General features: G+C 38.0%; 1 protein-coding gene across 3 annotated transcripts in view; it reads right to left on the reverse strand.

The window, feature by feature from the left end:
- The window catches only part of PDE3A (phosphodiesterase 3A), a 315627-nt gene that overhangs the window by 213416 nt on the left and 82157 nt on the right, over positions 1 to 20054 (reverse strand). The window contains exon 1 of one of the 3 annotated variants that reach the window (XM_086713942.1): positions 13334 to 13356. The exons of the other annotated variants lie outside the window; for them this stretch is intronic. The gene's annotated coding sequence lies outside the window, so the exon portion shown is untranslated. Of the gene's footprint in view, positions 1 to 13333; positions 13357 to 20054 lie in introns of those variants that run through there. 3 annotated transcript variants of the gene reach the window in all.

Below are 20054 nucleotides of genomic sequence, written 5' to 3' on the forward strand. Positions count from 1 at the left end.
TGAACAATAAAATTTACTCTGCTTGAGCTTAAAGGACAAAATTACAAAGCTGGCTACAAAAGGTAGTCTTTCTACTAATTTGAGTGTTTCAAGAAAAGTTCGTACCCACTGACCAACACTTCATCGTTTAATTAGCTCAAAAATTCAAATTAAAGTGGGTGTTCTTTTCAAAATTTTTTTTAATGTTTATTTATTTTTGAGAGAGAGTGCAAGAAGAAGGGTAGAGAGAGAGGGAGACACAGAATCTGAAGCAGGCTCCAGGCTGTCGGCACAGAGCCGGACGTGGGGCTCGAACTCATAAACCGTGAGATCATGCCCTGAGCCAAAGTTGGGCACTTAAACTGAGCCGCCCAGGTGCCCCGTGGATGTTCTAATAATGGATAAGGAATAAAGTCCAAAACCTAGAAAAAGATGCCAGAAAATGTATTTTCAATGTTTTTAAGAGCATATCACATAGAGAGGTAATTTTAAAGAGATTTTTAAAATCTTTCTTTTATATAATCAAGAGTAATAATTCATTTTTATAAAACATTTAATACTAATACTTCTAGGGCTATAGTGCAATGGAAACACTACCAGGCAGGAACACAGGAAATCATATGCAAAGCTTTAGGGGCCTAGATGTCATCACTGATTTAAAAAGGGGCTGGGTTAACTCATTTTTATAATGAGTGTGTAATCTAAAACATTTAAAAAGGGGCTGGGTTAACTCACTTTTATAACTTATTTTAAAATTAAAGATTCCTACATACACAAGAGTGTCATTGCACTGATCTCCTTTCTTTTATTCTTCTTCCTTAAAAAGTCTCTTCCAGGGCGCCTGGGTGGCGCAGTCGGTTAAGCGTCCGACTTCAGCCAGGTCACGATCTCGCGGTCCGTGGGTTCGAGCCCCGCGTCAGGCTCTGGGCTGATGGCTCAGAGCCTGGAGCCGGTTTCCGATTCTGTGTCTCCCTCTCTCTCTGCCCCTCCCCCGTTCATGCTCTGTCTCTCTCTGTCCCAAAAATAAATAAACGTTGAAAAAAAAAATTTAAAAAAAAAAAGTCTCTTCCACATATTTCACATATTTATAACCTATTGTTTTAATCAAGTCTATCTGCTATTTCTCAAATGAATTTTTCTAGAAGATGAAAACAACCAATAACTTAGAATTTATGTTTAACAGCTGTCTTCTTTTACTCCTAATTAGATAAAAATTGAGTGTACTTATTAAAATAATACACAGATCAAGTAATTCTACAACAAAGAAAAAACCTTGAAAGGCATATTTATTTTTTTTTTAATTTTTTTTCAACGTTTTTTTATTTATTTTTGGGACAGAGAGAGACAGAGCATGAACGGGGGAGGGGCAGAGAGAGAGGGAGACACAGAATCGGAAACAGGCTCCAGGCTCCGAGCCATCAGCCCAGAGCCTGACGCGGGGCTCGAACTCACGGACCGGGAGATCGTGACCTGGCTGAAGTCGGACGCTTAACCGACTGCGCCACCCAGGCGCCCCATGAAAGGCATATTTAACAAAGGCTGTCCACCTAACAATGAGAAAAGCAAAAAAGTCTCCCAAAAGCTAATAAAATCTGTGCTATTTCTGCACATTTTGAGCTCAATTCTAGAGTTCAAATGACTATTTTTTGTCCTCATAACCGTAAGATGGGAAGCACATGTATAAGATCTCATTTTACCATTCAAACTAAAAATTGGTGGTAGGGAAAGACAGGCCCCTTTAGGAAAGGGAACAGGTAGCAGTGGTTAAAGAAGAGAAAGAGGAAGAAATGCTCTATCTTAAAATTCAAACTTCCTCTGTCATACAAGCAGCCACAGTCAGGCAACTGTTAATAGAGTAAGTGGTTTCTACATTTATTCTGGAATGAATGTCAATCCAATGTCAATTTCTGGACATTGGATTTGTCCAGAACATGAACTACACACAAAGTTAAAAACACAAATGGAGTAAATGTGTTACTAGGAGACATTTAAAAATAATGTACGGCCAAAATTTAGTCCTAAAATAATTTCTTTAAAGCTACCCAAAAATTTTTAAAAAGCATTCAAAGTATTACCCATGACCACTCATTATATCACATTATAGTCACCTGAATACAACTCAGTGCACCCTAGATGATCATCAGTTGGCATCTGTTCACCTCCTCCACTCCTGCTTCATGTGTCTAATACACATGAGAACTGTTGCTTCCCACTCGTCAAGAATTCTTAGTTACTAGACCTTTGGTGGGTGGGGAGGGGAGAAAGAGTTGGTATACTTTATAAAATTTTTAAAAAGAAATAAAACCTTATTTTTTATCTAATAAAAAGTAGTTTCATTCATAGATCCTAGCTGTCAGTGAAAAAAGTGTGCTTCACAGAAGCATCCTGTTTCTTTGCTTGACTTCTAAGAGTTTGGCCGTCAGGAATTGGAATGGGAACAAGTTCCACGTTGCATAACACAGTTCAGTGTACTGGACAAAGGGTGGGGCCTCAGGACTCCCAGTGACTATTTGGATAGATCTCCAGGGAACATGCTTTTCAAGAGGCAGAAAAGAGAAAAATAAATGGGCCAGAGGGTCAGGTTTTAACCTGCTGACTTAGTTCATTGGCTCTTCACACTCAGCAATAGCCTCTACACTTGACTTCCATCAAAACACGATTTCCTAATGATTTAAAATCTCCAAAAGAGAGATGTAAGATGAGCAATATTTTTTGGCACATATTTATATTATTTATAACACTTTCTTCTTCTGGAACATTCCTTTAGATATAGCCCCTCAAATTCTAAGAAGTAGGAACCGTTTGTCCTATCTGCTTTTCCCATTTTATCCATCTCCAGGACTTACGACTGTTTTTTATTTTATGCAGGACATGTTGCCACTTTAAAAATTGTAAATAAAAGTACTTGAAATATTTAACATTCTAGAATGCATATGCATAAGTTAGTTTGCTTGGAAAGCTGTTCTATCAGAGAATCAGCAAGGGAATCATATGAGAGTTGTAGGCATGTGTAATGCTACAACTTAATGACCTAGTATAAGAGCTACTCTGTTCTTGGAATACATACCCTGCAGAAATGGAAAATGGCATACCAACAGAGAGAAGAAACTGTGTAGAGCCATCTCCAATTTCACTGACTTCTTTTCACAGAAAGGAAGGTTTGATGAACCGAGAAAAACACCCAGAATTTTTACAAGGTATATGTAACATCTAAAGTCTAAAAATAAAAATAAATAGAGTATCCTGAACCTAAAAACACAAAAGTTACAGTTATGTACAACAAGCCTATATGTCATGGCTAAGCTCCTGTTTTATACTTCTCATGTTATTTACTGCTTCTTAATTCATAAAAATGAAATCTGCTTAATGGTATACAGTATGTTATTTAATACCTTCATAATATGGTAAGAATGTTTCCCCTGATATTTTATTTCCTCACTGTAAGATAAGGTGTGATAGCAATTAGTTAGGCATGTCTGGAAATCTTCGGATAAACCTTGGTTTTCAAAGACTAGAACTTATTCACACATGAGAAACTGATGTCTGTGCCCATACATCTCATTTCATTCAACTGATAAGTCATTTCTAGCCCTGCTGTCAGTGTTCAAGAAGAAAGAAAATTTGCATCATACCCTATCCTGCCATGGTCTTAGGACCTGTACAAAAACAGAGAAGCTTTGAAAATAATTATGATTCAACTCATGGTAAAACATCTTACCATCATAAACACTCAAAATAAAATCTTACATATATATACAGTATATCTCATGGCCCAGAATTACAATATCACTATGAACATTGCCACAGAAGGGAAAATTATAATAAAAATTAGCTGATTAATGGACAAAAAGATGATATACTCAAAATTATAGCTACAGATTTAAAAAGCAATACTTGAAAAAACATTTTACGTAACAGTTTATCAATTGGCAGTGGACCTTGTCCTGTGAATATATTAATTTCTAAATACACATAATCCTGATTTGAAAGGTGTATATTAAAGTTGTGGATCTGCCAAAATACCATCTAAAATATCACAAGCCTTACTTCAACAAATTATTATACAATTATATTTATGTATTTTTAACATAATACCAATAAGGCCAATACAAATTTTCATCATTTACACACAATTAATGCAGGGCACACTTTTAGGAAATAGTCACTCCAAGAACAGAGCCATCTAGTGGCAAGTGCAGAATAATGACTAGGACATCAAATCCCCAAAGAACAAAATAGCAGCAGTAAATATAATTAACAACTAGACAGAAACAAATTTAAAATAGTTCTGCTTTTCAGAAAAAAAGAATAGAAACTCATATAAAAATGTATACACTTTTACATAGTATGGTCTGCATTTTATAAAATCAAAAAAGCCTCAAAATATACAATTTTCACACATACACAACAGACACACACACACAACACACAGGATGGAAGTAATGATGACAGAATATTAACAGTGTCCAGGTCTGGGGAGTGGAATTAAGCCTGATGCTCCGTCACCTTCATGACGTTTTTCTGCATCTTTCCTCAGTGAAGACATACTACTTTTGTAATTACAAATTACAACATTTTCAAATACTCTGGGTGGGTACTGAAACAAATGTAAATGTGAAAACAAGACTAAAACCAGAAATCTTCCAGGAGAGGTGATGCTTCCCGTTCCCTAATTGTATATGTTTGTAGATACAGAGACTTTCTTTGGCTGATTCTTCATCTAGGAACAAACTATAGGATGCTTAGATATAGCATTAAGAAAAGCTTTGATGCAGCAAGAGACGTATTTATGTGGAGTTTTAAAAATACACATAAGGGGCATCTGGGTGGCTCAGTCAGTTAAGCATCCGACTTCAGCTCAGGTCATGATCTCATGGTTCGTGAGTTCGAGCCCCGTGTTGGACTCTGGGCTGACAGCTCAGAGCCTGGAGCCTGCTTTGGATTCTGTGTGTGTGTCTCTCTCTCTGCTCCTCCCCAACTCATGCTCTGTCTGTCTCTCTCTCTCAAAAATAAACATAAAAAAAAAATTTTAAGAAAATACATATAAATTAGTCATCAATGTACTTAATAGCATACCAACATAAAAAAGGAAAATATAATTATTTTCATTACACAGATGAAGAAATGGACATGTAGAGAGATCAGGTATTTATCTCCAGCTCTGCCACAGATAAGCTAAAAGTCTTCTGACTCCTGGTCTATTGTTCATCGCACTGAAACAATTTAATGCCTGCAACTTAGACGACCAGCAAAATATTTTCATATTTATTCTCAAAAGGTCTGAGTGAAGGGAAGAGAAGTCTTGCTCGTATTTTCAGATGGACACAGGCAATGTACAATCGCTCAGAAAGTGACCTTGGGCATAAGCGCAGTATAGATTATATCCTCTTAAAGTGTGTTGGTATCTTACCAGAGGTTTTTAACTAAATAATAACTAATTGCAAGCTTGAAGTAAATGTTTTACTAACGTAAATTGAAAATAAAAGGACATTTAGAATACTGAACCCAATCAAACTAAATTGAATAATGAACCAAACCAATCAGAGTGTTGTCTAGGGCAACTGGGGAGCCAAAGTACAAATCTGATAAGAGAGTTAATCCTAACCTCAACCTTCATAAACTACATTGTAATTTAAATTTTAATCTTCTTTATATTCAAAATTGATTTGAAAACTCCGAGGTTAAGTACTTGTCAAAGATAGTAACACTTCTAGCATATCTTTTTTTAACCTAGAATTAGAAGTGACAGGTGAGATCCAGGACTGGGGGTAAGCCTTGTTTGATGGTGACACGGACTGTATCTACATATAGGTAGTACCCACAGCAGAGAAATGCAGCAGGGAAGGGGCAAAAGAAGCACTTCCTCTCTTTTCTTCACTCTAACATTCCTTTTATTACTATCCTCATTGCTATTTTTAAAATCCTCTGAAATGGTCTATAGCTTGATATACTGTAAATCGAGAAATCATTTTTGGAATAGAACAGGATATTATACACTTGTCAATTGACATTTTGACACAATACCTGTCTTTATTTGCTGAATCGACCAATCAAAATTTGTTAAAATCAGCTACAAATTTATTTTATTAGGAATTGTGGTTTTAAAACCTCAGTAATCAATAATCATCATTGTCCCTTTTAATTGCTGTGTTAAACCCAAAGTTTAATATAGATTACTCAGGGAAGAAAGTAGATAAAAATGATCATTTTAATATCATTTTTGAAGATAAGTGTATCGTTTTACACTTAATATCATTATGGCAAAAGTAACTTGAAAGAAGGATAAGATGGAAGTAAATGTACTACGTATCACTGTTTCCCAAATTTCAATTATTCACATAGCTATCATCTTCATGATTTTACCATACTGTGGAGTAACCACACATATAATATAATACACTCAAACTGGAATTTTCTTCAACTGAATTTTTAAGAAATTTTTAAACACTTTTTATTTTTTGAGAGATATTGAGAGAGAGAGACAGAGTGCGAGCAGGGGAGGGGCAGAGAGAAAGGGAGACCCAGAATTGGAAGCAGGCTCCAGGCTCTGAGCTGTCAGCACAGAGCCCAACGAGGGGCTCAAACTCGCAAATGAAAGATCATGACCTGAGCCGAAGTCGAACACTCAACCAACTGGGCCACCCAGGCACCCTGAATTTACTTTTTTTAAATTTTATACTACTACTTAAATAAAAACTCAGTAACGCTTTAAGTGGAAAGTTGCCATAAAATTAAATTCAATGAGAAACAATGCCATGACATTACATACTTCCCAACAAACACGGAGACCAAGGTTTACTCTCAGTAACAAATGGAGACCAGTTAAGTGTTGGAGGGATGCTAATGGTGTACTACCACCATGCTGAGATCTGCTCCTTGCTCTTTAATCAGAAAATTTGGAGCAGAACTGAAAAGCAAATAACTTACATGCATATGAAGCACATATGATCTACAAAGCATTTCTGGTTGCATATGAAACAGTGTTTCCTTCTACCACTAATATGGACTCCACATTTCAAGAAATACTATAGTATATACTAGGCACACATTACTTAAACGGAAAGCTGAAGTTCTCTTTTCTCAAGAATGATGGTGGTCAAACTAAAACCTAAATGGCATTCATCTATGACCCAGGGAGGGTAATGGGAGCAGTGAGCCAAAAGAAGGGGTAGAAACTAAAGAGCACTTCTGAGATCAACTCTCATGTCCCTACTTCAACTGATGACCAACACAGCCTTTAAAATAATTGGGCCAAGTCACATTTTCAAGAAGTGAATGTTTTTAAAAAGTACTGATAATAATCCTAAAATAACTACTAAAATTATATACATGTTGATAAAGTAGCATTCTTTGTTCTAACAAATCGATTACGTGAATTCTACCACAACATTAACATAAACAATTTTCTTGTTACTCCAAAAGCTTAATGATCTCTCATTTACCATAATTTAGATTTTTTGTATCACGTTCTTCTTACAAACAGTGTGTTAGGCACTTTGGAGAAGTACATGAATCTTTCTTGCTAGTATCCTATGCCCCCAACCATTCATTTCCTGGCCACGTTATGCTTTAATAAATTATTCTGCCCAGTGGAGGCACCGGTTAGAAATTTGCCAATGGAAGAAAGAAAAAATTTTTTTATTATTTTCTGTTTCTAATAGAAGCAGCAGCAGCAGGTGCCTGAGAACCACTGCAGGTGACTGACATCCAGCCTTGCAATTTCAGAAATATTAGCAATGCTGGCTCCTGGGAGCCAGCTACTCAGTAGCTGGCTCACCACTGGTAGCAGAAGCAGCAGCCTGTCTGTCCCACCAGCAACTCAGCGTCAAATGCACTTTCCTGGCCTCCAGCCTTGGGTGGTAACAGCTTCTGATTTGGGGGCAGCAACCCTTTCTCACTTTGGTGCCTCCAGTCCTTCTGTTACCTTTGTCATTCTCTTCATTCAAACTTCTGCTGCTTCAATGAGTTCTACCTTTCTGAATGGCTACTGCCACAGAGTAAAACCAATATAACTCAAAAACATACTCTCTTTTCATCATTACCGTCACTCATTACATTGCAAAGTTCTGATATATAGATCTCAGGTTGAGGCTACAAAATATTTGAGTATATATATGAATACACATGAATATACATATACACACACACTCAAAACAGATAAGAACAAGATCATTTCAAATGTTAAACAACATCTTGATGGTCAAATCATTCTTGGTTTTCTCTTTACATATTACTTTACTAATAAGAAATCATGCTGAAAGTCACACAAGTTTTAAAAGATAGAAATTATGCCTATTTCAAAAATTTTTAAACTTTTTACTCTGTAAATATGTGTTTTTATTTTCTACCTTTGAAGCTTTCTATCAGGATGATTTTGTTTGTAACAAGGTGTAAGGTCAAGAGCACAGTATATGGGGTCAGACAGATTGCACTAGGACCTTAGTTTGACTATTTCTTTTCTTTCTTTAACCACTTGTTAATTACATAGTGTTGATAAAAGTCTAAGTCACAAGACTATTGAGAATTTTATAGGAAATTGCATATACTAAAAGTGGGGCACCCTTATGCTTTCCACCTATTTATTGTCTTTTGTTTAAATATCAACTTGATACATAAAATCACAAATAACAGATGCTTACTATAAAAGTTGAGAAGTAAAATGAAACATTAAGTAGGGAAAAAAAAGTCCCCCCTAATTCCTCCACCTGGCAAAGAAGCACTGTTCACATCTGACACATTCCCTTCACTTTTATAACTATGCACTTTTATTTACATATTTACATATTTTTTATTCCCTTACATACTCATTTTGAAAATCCACCCTTTTTCCCTTCTCAAGATTCCACCGTACGCATTTTTCAAACATTCTATGAAACACTGTAAACACCATGCGATTAACTATATAATATAGTGGGAGACATATTGATGGCCTCCAAAGACCGTATCCACATAAAAACATGGACAGCATCCCAAATTATGCCTTTCTACCATGTGAATCTTAGGAAGGACCCCTTGTCTTCCTATTTAAGTGCAGTGAAGCCAGGGGTCTAACCTCTGATTCTCTCTTCCTTATAGTTAGCAAAAACGCTTCCCAGGTTCAGGCAGCAGATTAAATATCAACCCCAGTGTCCTGCGTACATCTCTTCCCGTGTTTCTAAGGGCACATCAACAGGAAAATGCAAGAGATACTGACTACACACCACTTCTAAACTAAAACCCAGTCCACTCCTGTACCAATACAAAGCATAACATAATATGTTCATTCCAAAATAGGTGTTTGAGTAATTACTTATACAAATTGATGAAATTCAGAATAAATATAAGGACTATTACTGGAAAAATACGCAAAAACATTGGCAACAAACTCAATACTACGTTGAAAAGAAATGGAGATGGTAAGTGTTCTCTCCACATAAGAGGTAACCAAATAGAAAGGTGGTCAGAAAACATATTAACAACCTTGACACAAAGCTAGAGTCTCTGGGCACTGCCATTCCTACTTTTGTGATGGCACAGCTAACTGGTTTATAAATAATAAATCCATCCCTGGGAAGGTTAGCACATACAGATGAAAATTCATTAGCAGACTAACATATCCAAGTTCCTGAAATCCAGAAGAAAAAAAATATCTGGAAATATTTTTGAAGAAAGAGATATCAAAGATCATATCTGCTAGTTAGAAAAGTTAATATCTCATGGAATGGCCATAATAACCATAACAACTAATGAAAGAACACTGTGAAAACTGATACAGAAGACAGGCTCAGGATGTAGCAATTTTAGGGAAATGAGAATAACTTTACTAAATGGCAACTTATCTGACATGTTTATTAATTTAATCAGGACATAGTTTACAAGTTCTTTTTTTAAATTTTACAGCATTGCCATAAATGAGCTATGACAAATTTAATTATATTGCAAGTTATTTTTTAACAGATATAACCACTCAGATAAGAAATACCCTAACTCTAAGTGGCCAAAAGTGGATTAACCTTTATAATACCTTTGAATAGAGACATATCCTTTTCTAACAGTTAAGTTCAGAGTTTATGAAATCAGCAGTCTACTCTGGATCTACCACTTACTATAGAGGACAATATTATATAATAATTTATATGTAAAACATGTATATCAAAATAAATTATTCATATATGGATAAATAAAATACACATGAATTAAGTTGTGTGTGCTGACATATGTTGTGAATGCATGTATACACACACACACACACCAATTCATACATATATACATATGTACCTTAATTCTTGCATGCCTTATTTTAACCATAAGTAAAATACTATAAACATAATATGATTGAGACTCCTATATAAACTGAGTATAGCTATAAACATCTAAGGTCTAAGTACAGATTTGTTATTAAAAACAGAAGAAAAGGAATAAATTAAAATATTCCCTGCCTAGAATTAAAAACTAGAATCCTTTTTTTTTTTTTTTTTAATTTTTTTTTTCAACGTTTATTTATTTTTGGGACAGGGAGAGACAGAGCATGAACGGGGGAGGGGCAGAGAGAGAGGGAGACACAGAATCGGAAACAGGCTCCAGGCTCTGAGCCATCAGCCCAGAGCCCGACGCGGGGCTCGAACTCACGGACCGCGAGATCTTGACCTGGCCGAAGTCGGACGCTTAACCAACTGCGCCACCCAGGCGCCCCTAGAATCCTTTCTTTTTAGGGCTCTCCACATTAGGAGGGGCATTCCTTCTCCACTCAGGTCCTTTCTCAGAATTTCCTTAAAATTTAAATTTATGTGAATTTCCAGGTTTGTTTCTTGTTTTATGTGGGGTTTTGTTTGTTTTTTGTTGGCATTAGATGCAACATTGGAACGAAGTGATTGGCTAGCCTTGAATAAAAGGGAATTAAAAGGATGTCCTGGGAAGGAAGCTCTGGCATAACCTAAGCAAAGGGAGAACAAAGCAAAAATCAAGGTAAATTGACAGAAGCATCTCTATGCTTAGAGTGAAAGTAGTTCTTCTCAGAACGGCCCTCAGCTGGAAAATGTATCCAAAAGCATAATCCCTCTGCTTGAATCTGGTGGGCAAAGTCACAGCCTTAATTCTTTTTACCAGTGACTAAGTGCTACTCCATAAAGAAACAAGAGAACTATAAAAAGATTATTAAAACTTTATATTAATCAACTGAAATAACCAAATCACTAGTTATTCAACTACCATGCAATGTTTGGCAACTCTATCATAAACACACATAGGTTCAATGGGATTTCCAGCAAATTATTTGGTAAGGATTCTTTATTATCAATATATCAAGAGTACTGTCCTGAGTTGGTCATATTTTACTGTAACCTGTTATTTATAAATTTGTTTAGCTTCACAGCTATCAATTTAGGTTAGGCAGGGTTTGGTTCACCCTACAGCACAGAGAGATGCATATTTTCAACAACCCTTTTGGAAATGTAATTTTCTAAGAAGTCAACTGTAAGGTATAAACGTTATGGTTCAAAGGTGAAATATTTATATTTGTGTTATTAAACCTGCTCCCAGATTTATACACTATCTCTTCTTTGGTGTTGTATTATCTGAGCAAACACACTGCCAGAGAACACACTACAAAATTCAGTGTTTTAAAATTCTACTTGCTGGGGCGCCTGGGTGGTGCAGTCGGTTGAGCGTCCGACTTCAGCCAGGTCACGATCTCGCGGTCCGTGAGTTCGAGCCCCGCGTCAGGCTCTGGGCTGATGGCTCGGAGCCTGGAGCCTGTTTCCGATTCTGTGTCTCCCTCTCTCTCTGCCCCTCCCCCGTTCATGCTCTGTCTCTCTCTGTCCCAAAAATAAATAAATGTTGAAAAAAAAAATTTTAAAATTCTACTTGCTTCTGGACTTTAGTAAACTTGAGTTACATCACTCTCCAACACTTAGTAAATTTTTATGGGGCAGAACACAATACATGCCTCCAATTCTCCCTGTTCTGGAATGTGGACTCTCCTTCTCTCCACTGGAGTGCTGCAAGAGAGGATAATGATCCCTTCACATGGGAACCAACAAGTTTGTCAAGATGTCCTGGACATAACTGTTTAAACAGGCAGTTAATTTTTAACCCATAATTTTTAGTATTTTCCTTCATGTATTTTTCAGCCCAGGAAAAAACACCGTATTTTGTGGTCAAGTGCCAATTTCTTTACCAGTGAAAATGTTACACTGATAGAAATGTTACAGGGATCTATGATGTTTTGATTTAGAAAAGCTTTAGATAATACACCAAACAATAATTGTCCCTAAAATGGGCTCAGGCAGATTCAAGAGGTATTATCTAAATAGATTATTCTACTTCCTGTTGCTTTGACCTTTGCCCAACATTGTCACCATTTTTATTTTTATTTATTTATTTTTTTAATTTTTTTTTTTCAACGTTTATTTTTGGGACAGAGAGAGACAGAGCATGAACGGGCGAGGGGCAGAGAGAGAGGGAGACACAGAATCAGAAACAGGCTCCAGGCTCTGAGCCGTCAGCCCAGAGCCCGACGCGGGGCTCGAACTCACGGACCGCGAGATCGTGACCTGGCTGAAGTCGGACGCTTAACCGACTGCGCCACCCAGGCGCCCCTGTCACCATTTTTAAATACCCGTCTGCCCCATATGCCACAAAAGTGAGAACTTGGAGAGCAACAATTCATAAAATGTTTACCTCTATGTTTTTAATTAGAAAGCTTACCGATTTTACCATAAACAGAGATGACAGAGATTTACTGAGAAGCCGCTTATCATTTCTTGGTAAATGTTGATTGCCACAACAAATAAAGCTTGTTCGTGTATTCTTTCATTTATTTAGCAAGCATCTATCATATGCCTACCTTGTGCCATGATCTTTGCTACAAGCATTGTTCTAAGCAGTGAACAAGATAAAGTCCTTGAGCTTGCATTCTAGTTGGAACAGAAGAACAATAAGGAAGTAACACATGCCACATGGGAATACAGACAATGCAGAAAGATACAGGCAGGTAAAGCTAGAGTGATGAGTGTTAGTGTATGGACTGCTTTAATGATGATAATCTTAATTACATCACTGATGAGGAAAACTGGAGCAGAGACTGTAAGGAAATGAGAGAAGCAACCATGTGGATACGGAAAGGAAGTACATTCCAACACAGGAAGCAGTAGTGCAAAATCCCTGAGGCGAGCACACGCTCAGCAAATTAAACCAAGAGCAATGAGCTGCTGTGACCAAAGGAGTAACGGGGAAAGTGTTAGGAGAGGAGGTCAAAGAGAGAACAGGTAAGCAGGTCATAGCTGAGCTCACTGGTTGCATTAAGAATTTTAAATTTTATTCTGAAAGAGAGCTGAAACAATCACAAAGTTGTAGAGAACGATGTCATCTGACTCACCCTTCAAAGGATTCGTTCTAGTGCTGTGTGATGAACAGGCCACATGGAGGCAAGGGCAGAAGCAGCAATCTTTCAGAAGGCTAGTGTAATCACACAGGCAACAGATGATGGTGACTGACAGCAGGACAGTAACTGTATAGGTGGTAAATGGTGAGGCGCTGGATAGATTCTGAAGTTGGGTGGAATAGGATTACAGATAGATCAGATGTGGGATGTGAAAGCAATAGAACTAGAAGCATAACCCCAAGTACATGCCGTGAGCAACTGCAGAAGTGGAACAGACCAACCAATGCATCAACAACATGATTTCCTGAATATAATCTCTATTCAAAACCAAAACAAAGGAAAAAAGTATTTAACATTTTACAGCCTTTCCTCTCTGGCCTCTTTAACCAAACAGTTGAACTTTCTAATTTATTTTGCCTAGTTCTTGGATACTCTGATAAATCATGATTCTCTCTCCACAGTTTTGCTGCCTATACACCTTTACCATTTCACACCTACCCCAAATCTGGAAAACAAAAGCCCGTAAGCCTGCCACCAGACTTCCATGAGGTTGGCTATTAAATTTCCTGAACCTACTAATCCAAACCAGGCATTAACAGTCTATCGTATTTTTGCTTCAGATTCTGTGTCTCCCTCTCTCTCTGCCCCTCCCCACTCATGCTCTCTCTCTCAAAAAATGAATATACATTAAGAAAGATTAAAAAAAAATAAAGAGTCTATCATATTTTTTCTGAAGGTCTGAAGATGGAGGCTATCAACTCTTTAAAATCTTAGCAAGACAGCATCAAGGAAAGCAGGCGATCAGCTGCACGGCAAGAAGACATAGTAGCATCTCTGGCAGGTGAATAAGGTGTGCGCTCCCCCATGCAGAGCCCCATCACCTCATTAAAGTAAACTGGTCCCACCTGCCAAAGGGGTGTAAGGGTCAAAGGTCATTCAGGGGCAAGGGTCCGGCATGCCTCCTTTCCATGTGTTTGCTGTCTATGGCTTATGTCTGTCATTAGGTTAAAACCAAATAGCCCAGGGCGCCTGGGTGGCTCAGTCGGTTAAGCAGCCGACTTCGGCTCAGGTCATAATCTCGCGGTCCGTGAGTTCGAGCCCTGCGTCGGGCTCTGTGCTGACAGCTCGGAGCCTGGAGCCTGTTTCAGATTCTGTGTCTCCCTCTCTCTGACCCTCCCCCATTCATGCTCTGTCTTTCTCTGTCTCAAAAATAAATAAACGTTAAAAAAAAAAAAAACAAATAGCCCATAAGGAGAGCACAGCTAGCCCCCCAGTCTCCGCCAGAACTTCCCCAGGTGAGTTCTACAGATCATTAATCACAACAGCCCCTCTGAGACAAAAAAGATTCTCTGGTCAAATAAAGGTAGGGAATGCTCTATCCTATATTTCGTCTAGTGGATACTTACAATGCTCCTTCTCTAAAGTTTTTGTCAAGTCCTGTGGTAATCAAACCTCTGTTTAACTAGCATTTCCCAAACTTATTTTACCCACAGGCAAAGGAAACAAGGACCTTAATTAGGACGATGAGAAGATGACGACCCCTTGAAGACACCCTGTAAAGCAAAAGTGTCAAAACTTGGTGAATGACGAATGGGTGACAGAGAGGTAGATATAAAAAAAAGACTTCAGTTCTAATAACGATGACCAGAAACAGGAAAACTTATATATAAAACAATGGACTTCCAAAGTTAAAAAAATTTTTGATTTAATTATATGTAATCAAAATTATATATTGAATTTTGATTCAATAAGAGGCATTTACTGATTACTATGTTCCATGCACTAAAGCAAACACCAAGAACAAGAATAACAAACATCAGAGAGACCATTCTTGCCTTTGCACAACTTAGTCTAGGTGAGTCACTACAACTCAGTATGAGATATGAGAACAAGGCTGATGTGCACAGAGGACAGCCATGATTCAGGAGCACAAATACTCGAGGTTAGGAATGTGGGAAGCATTCCAAGAGGAAGTAACATCTGAGCTGAGACTTAAAGGAGCAGTGCATGTAAACCACGTGAGGAGAAAAGACCATTCAGACACAGCAACAAGGCAGACTTAGCAGGTAAAGGGCTAGGTGAGTCAGGTCAGAGCAATGTAACAAAAAGAAATTTAATAGGTGCGATGGGGCGGTGCCTGGGTGGCTCAGGTGGTTCATGAGATCAAGCCCTGCATCAGGCTCTGTGCTGACAACGTGGAGCCTGCTTGGGATTCTCTCTCTCCCCCTTTCTCTGCCCCTCCCCCACTAGTGCTTTCTCTCTCTCTCTCTCACCCCCTCCCACTCTCTCAAAATAAATAAACTAAAAAAAAAAAAAATTTAATAGGTGTGAGTGTAGCATACAAGATGAGGGGATGAAACACAAACCAGTTAAACAACTGTGCACTATGTTCAACTGCTAATGCATTTTAGGCACAAATATTCCTAAATGATTTTAAAATCTTGCTATTTCTAAAAGAAGTCCAGCATTCCAGTCTCATACATGAGAAAGTTATTCTAGACACCAGGGTGCCATGTAATGTGGTAGAATTAAAGATGGTGAAATAAATCCCCTTTTGTTTTGGAATCTGTGGTCATTCAAAAAGGTCATTGGTCCTTTATTCCAGAAAAAACATTAAAAGCTACATGTGAATTAGAGACCACTGACTAGTGTCAGGAGAGCTGTTAATATACTCAGGCCTGAGACTTTCCTGGACTCAGTTGAAACATATCCTTAAATACCTGATATTTTACAATTACCTCTGACCTCTACAGCCTTCAAGTGATCCAGGCATATTTCAAATACTAGAATTTTTGCAAACATATTTGAAGGGATTAAAAAGTAAATACTAGATTTAAACAGCAAGCTTCATAAAAGTGAAACACCTTTCTGCAGGTCATTGGACTTTTTACCTGTTCATCTTTCGTACTCTGGCTCAATTAAAGCCTGTTTACTACCATGAACGTGTTCTCAAATATACATTTCTTGCCCCCAAGCAAGACCTACTCAGCTCAAAATTTTGACATGTATCTTCCTTTGAAATAAAAGTACATTTGATGTATTCATCAAAATAGGAGCACATGCCCACTCTCTATTCCACGTTATTCTTCTGCAGAGTAGACCTGATTGTGCCGCTCTTCTGAAATGTCACATCTTGGCCACAAAAGCCTCAGCATGGCCTAAAAGGGCCTCCTAGGTGTGTCCCACTGCTCCATGACCCCTGGTCACACCACTCTTGCCGTTGTCCCTCTACTGTGCCCTCCCCTGTGAGATTTACACTTGTTCATTTCTCTGCCTGGAACGCTTTTGCCACCGACAATGCACGTGGCTTGTTCCCCTGAAAGAAGCAGATGCCCCTTTATCAGTTCGATCCTCCCTGACCAACCTGCATGAAATACAACACATTGCTCTCTTCCTCCCTACTGACAGCACTCAGCCTGCTTGAGTTCTCTTGACAGCACTTACTCCACATGAGATATTATCAACTGGAATGAAATTTAAAGAGAACAGATTTTTCTAATTGTTAACTGGTATTCTGAATGCTTAGAATAGTTTGGCACCTAGTAGGCATTCAAATATTTACTCTAAGAGAGAATTAATGGTGCCTAAAAAGTATTGACAGACCAAGAAGAGAACAATGTGATAAGTTGGAGTCTGGGACACAAATTCAGGGACTACAAAGGCATTGCCTTGGTCATTCACCAACCTTGTTCTATCTAGCCTTACCCAAATAGGAGATGATCACTGGCCAATTAACCCTCTGTGGAAGAACTGGATTAGAGATCACTGATTACCAGCAAAGTGAAGAAGCTGGAGGAAAGCAGAGAATCATGTTCCTCCCTCACACCATCTCAAAACACTCAATCCACTGTTCCTTGTTCGGTAGGCACTCAATAATAAATGACTGGTCTGGAAGCAAGACCATTTTTATTTGACTAGAGAGGGAAGAAGGAAAAGGGAGAGGACATTTTCTCATGATTTGAGCGTACACGACTGCACCAAGGGAGAAGGCAGATATTTGTTGTGGAAGGGAGAGGCAGGCTCTCCAAATTCTCACAAAATACAAATTCCTTGTTATGCCTTGGATGGGAAGGGCTTCATTTCAGGCATGTAGGGGAGAAAGGGTGGAAGGGAAAATGCTCAGACTGTGCTATTTTTAAACTATTTGGTAAGAATGGCTATTTTTCCCTCTGATATTCTTGTACCATCCAAATGTCATGTTTCCATGCACTGCTGTCTGGATGCTATCAAAAGCACTGTTTCGAGGTGAGAGAAGGGGTCATATGCTCATCTTCTCACATGCTGCTACCGCTGCTGATTTTTTTAAAAAGCTTTGTGACCTAGAAAGGAGATGTACGGTATGAATGATGCACAGACTGCAGAGAGCATAGGGCGTCATCAGTCTATTTATACCTCCAGGAAGGAAAAAATGAGTACAGGGCAATGACTCTATACTCCATGGACTGAGTATGCAAAGATCATCTGGAAGAAACAATAAACAACACAGCAGGGGAGTCATTTATGTTGTTAGTGAGAAATAAAAGGTGAGGCCATATTCCCATTTCCCTTTGTCTTTCTAAAATTCTGATTGCTTTTAAAGAATTTCAAGGTGATCCCTCATGTTTCCTACTACTGTGTAAAGAAAGCATCCTCAATCTGAGCTAAAGACACTGCCACCCACATTTTAAAAACTGGCTTCACTCCACATGCGCATATATACTCACATTTGGCTATAATCTGCAGCCATTTGGACATGCTGAAAATCTGGGGGAAAAGTTCTTCAGGCTTAACAAAGTATTTGGAAAAGCCTTACAGATATTTGTGTGACTTAACTCTGAAAAAGGGGAAGAAATGAGAAGATTTACACGGATTTGCACAATATGGTAGAGAAACATTTTTCCAAAGGTATGTAGTCAATTTCTCTTAAATGGTGATAGATTTCCAGGACAAAGCAGGGGAAAGCACCCAGGCACAGCTGTTAACACTTACTCCTGCATCACTGAAGAATGTAATACCAGGCTTTACATTAACATACATACAACTAGACTTCTAGTTGTTTCTAATGTAAGCAGTATAGTGTGGGGGGCAACGGAAATGATGTTGTCACACTTACCCATTTTGCTCTTCTGTCACCCATTTATTTGTGCAATTTCTCCCAGCTTGATTTGTTTTTGGAGTTATTTTGCTAGCAGTGGGCATGGTGTTGGCGACAACCGGTCCAAGTATGAGGTGCTTTCTAAGGCTCGGGATCAAGTGTTTCCTAGTGCAAAATTTACTGATCCACATGGGCTCCAACCTGGAGCCTGGGATTCCTTCATAGATCACAAACTGCCTTACTTTGAATAAAGTAATATAGTTCATAATGTAAATAGTTCCTGTCTCTATCGCCACCCAAGTCTTCCCATCATTCCCAAGGCAGCTAATTTAAGGCACGCTTCACTCCTTCCCATCATTTGCTAAAATCACGTTTGGTTTTAATTCCCCAAGCATGCATGGTCATGCTTCATCACATTCCCTTGTTCCACAACCTGACCTATAAAGTGGGTGAGGTGCATCTTGAATCGTTCACATCAAAGAGAATTTATGCATTAATTCTTTAATTTTGAAAACTCACAAGGCAACATTTAAGCTTGTAACTGTCAACAATTCACTGTCAAGTCAATAATATCCTTGAACCCACTGCTACATACATGAAACAGTGATGGATGGACAAAGTCCATGAATTTAAACAGAATAATATACTTGATTTCATTGACTAGATTCCTCAGAATGAAATGGAGGGATAAAAATCAATACAACCAACTGGTTTTGTTGGTTTTGTTTTTTGTGTAAGCTTCTAAGTTTAAGAGGTATTGCTATCTGTTGTTCATGTGTATTCAGTGCCAGAGGGGACAAGTGGGTAGTGTGAAGGCCTATCAGAGAATTTAATGCACATGAAAACCCAATATCCAGGACAAAGAGGTTGGGAAGGAGGGGACAGAAAAAGCAGGACAGAAATGAAAACTCAGCCACAAGTGCCTTAAACTAATAAATACTTAGTCAACTTGTGCTGGTCAATTATACAATAGAAAGGAAAGGAATTATAGGATGTATCATCTTTAAAACTTTGTAAACATGCACCACACCACACCACTGAGAACAGAACTCAATGTTCGTGTGCTCCATAATTATAAAGCTTTCTTGTCCTTTAACTTTCCGCTGCATAAACCAATACTTAAGATTCTCCCTCCTCCTTTTTCTTCTCTCACATTAACACAAAGAAGTTAACTGCAGGATCCAGGCTTTAAACGGAAGTAAACCTGGCATATGCAAATCAGCTGTTCTTTTGACAGGTTACTGAAACACAAACTCTGGGGGGTGTGGAGGGGAGTTCTGAGGGATTGGGTAAAATTTCTGAGAGGCAGAAGAATAAAGTTCCATAAGCAAATCTGCTAGACAAAAAAAAAAAAAAAAAAAAACCACAAGCAATAATACTTATTTCTCTTTAAAAAAATTATTTTCATGGAATAGTTTATTTTATGATTTCCATATTTAATCTTTAATTTATGCTAATACATCTCCAGATAATTTTTAGCACACTATGAGGCAGAAGAAAGCTAAAATATATATTCAGACATGTTTAACTTACGTATAAGAAATGGAAGGAGATGTTCTCATTGTGCAATAAAAGCAAAACACAGGAAAAAGCAATTAATGGACAAATTTTTTGGATCAAACAGATACTGCTTTTAGACTT

Source organism: Puma concolor, chromosome B4 (genome assembly GCF_028749965.1).
Source record: "Puma concolor isolate L17-30 chromosome B4, mPumCon1.1.hap2, whole genome shotgun sequence".
Taxonomy (NCBI): domain Eukaryota; kingdom Metazoa; phylum Chordata; class Mammalia; order Carnivora; family Felidae; genus Puma; species Puma concolor.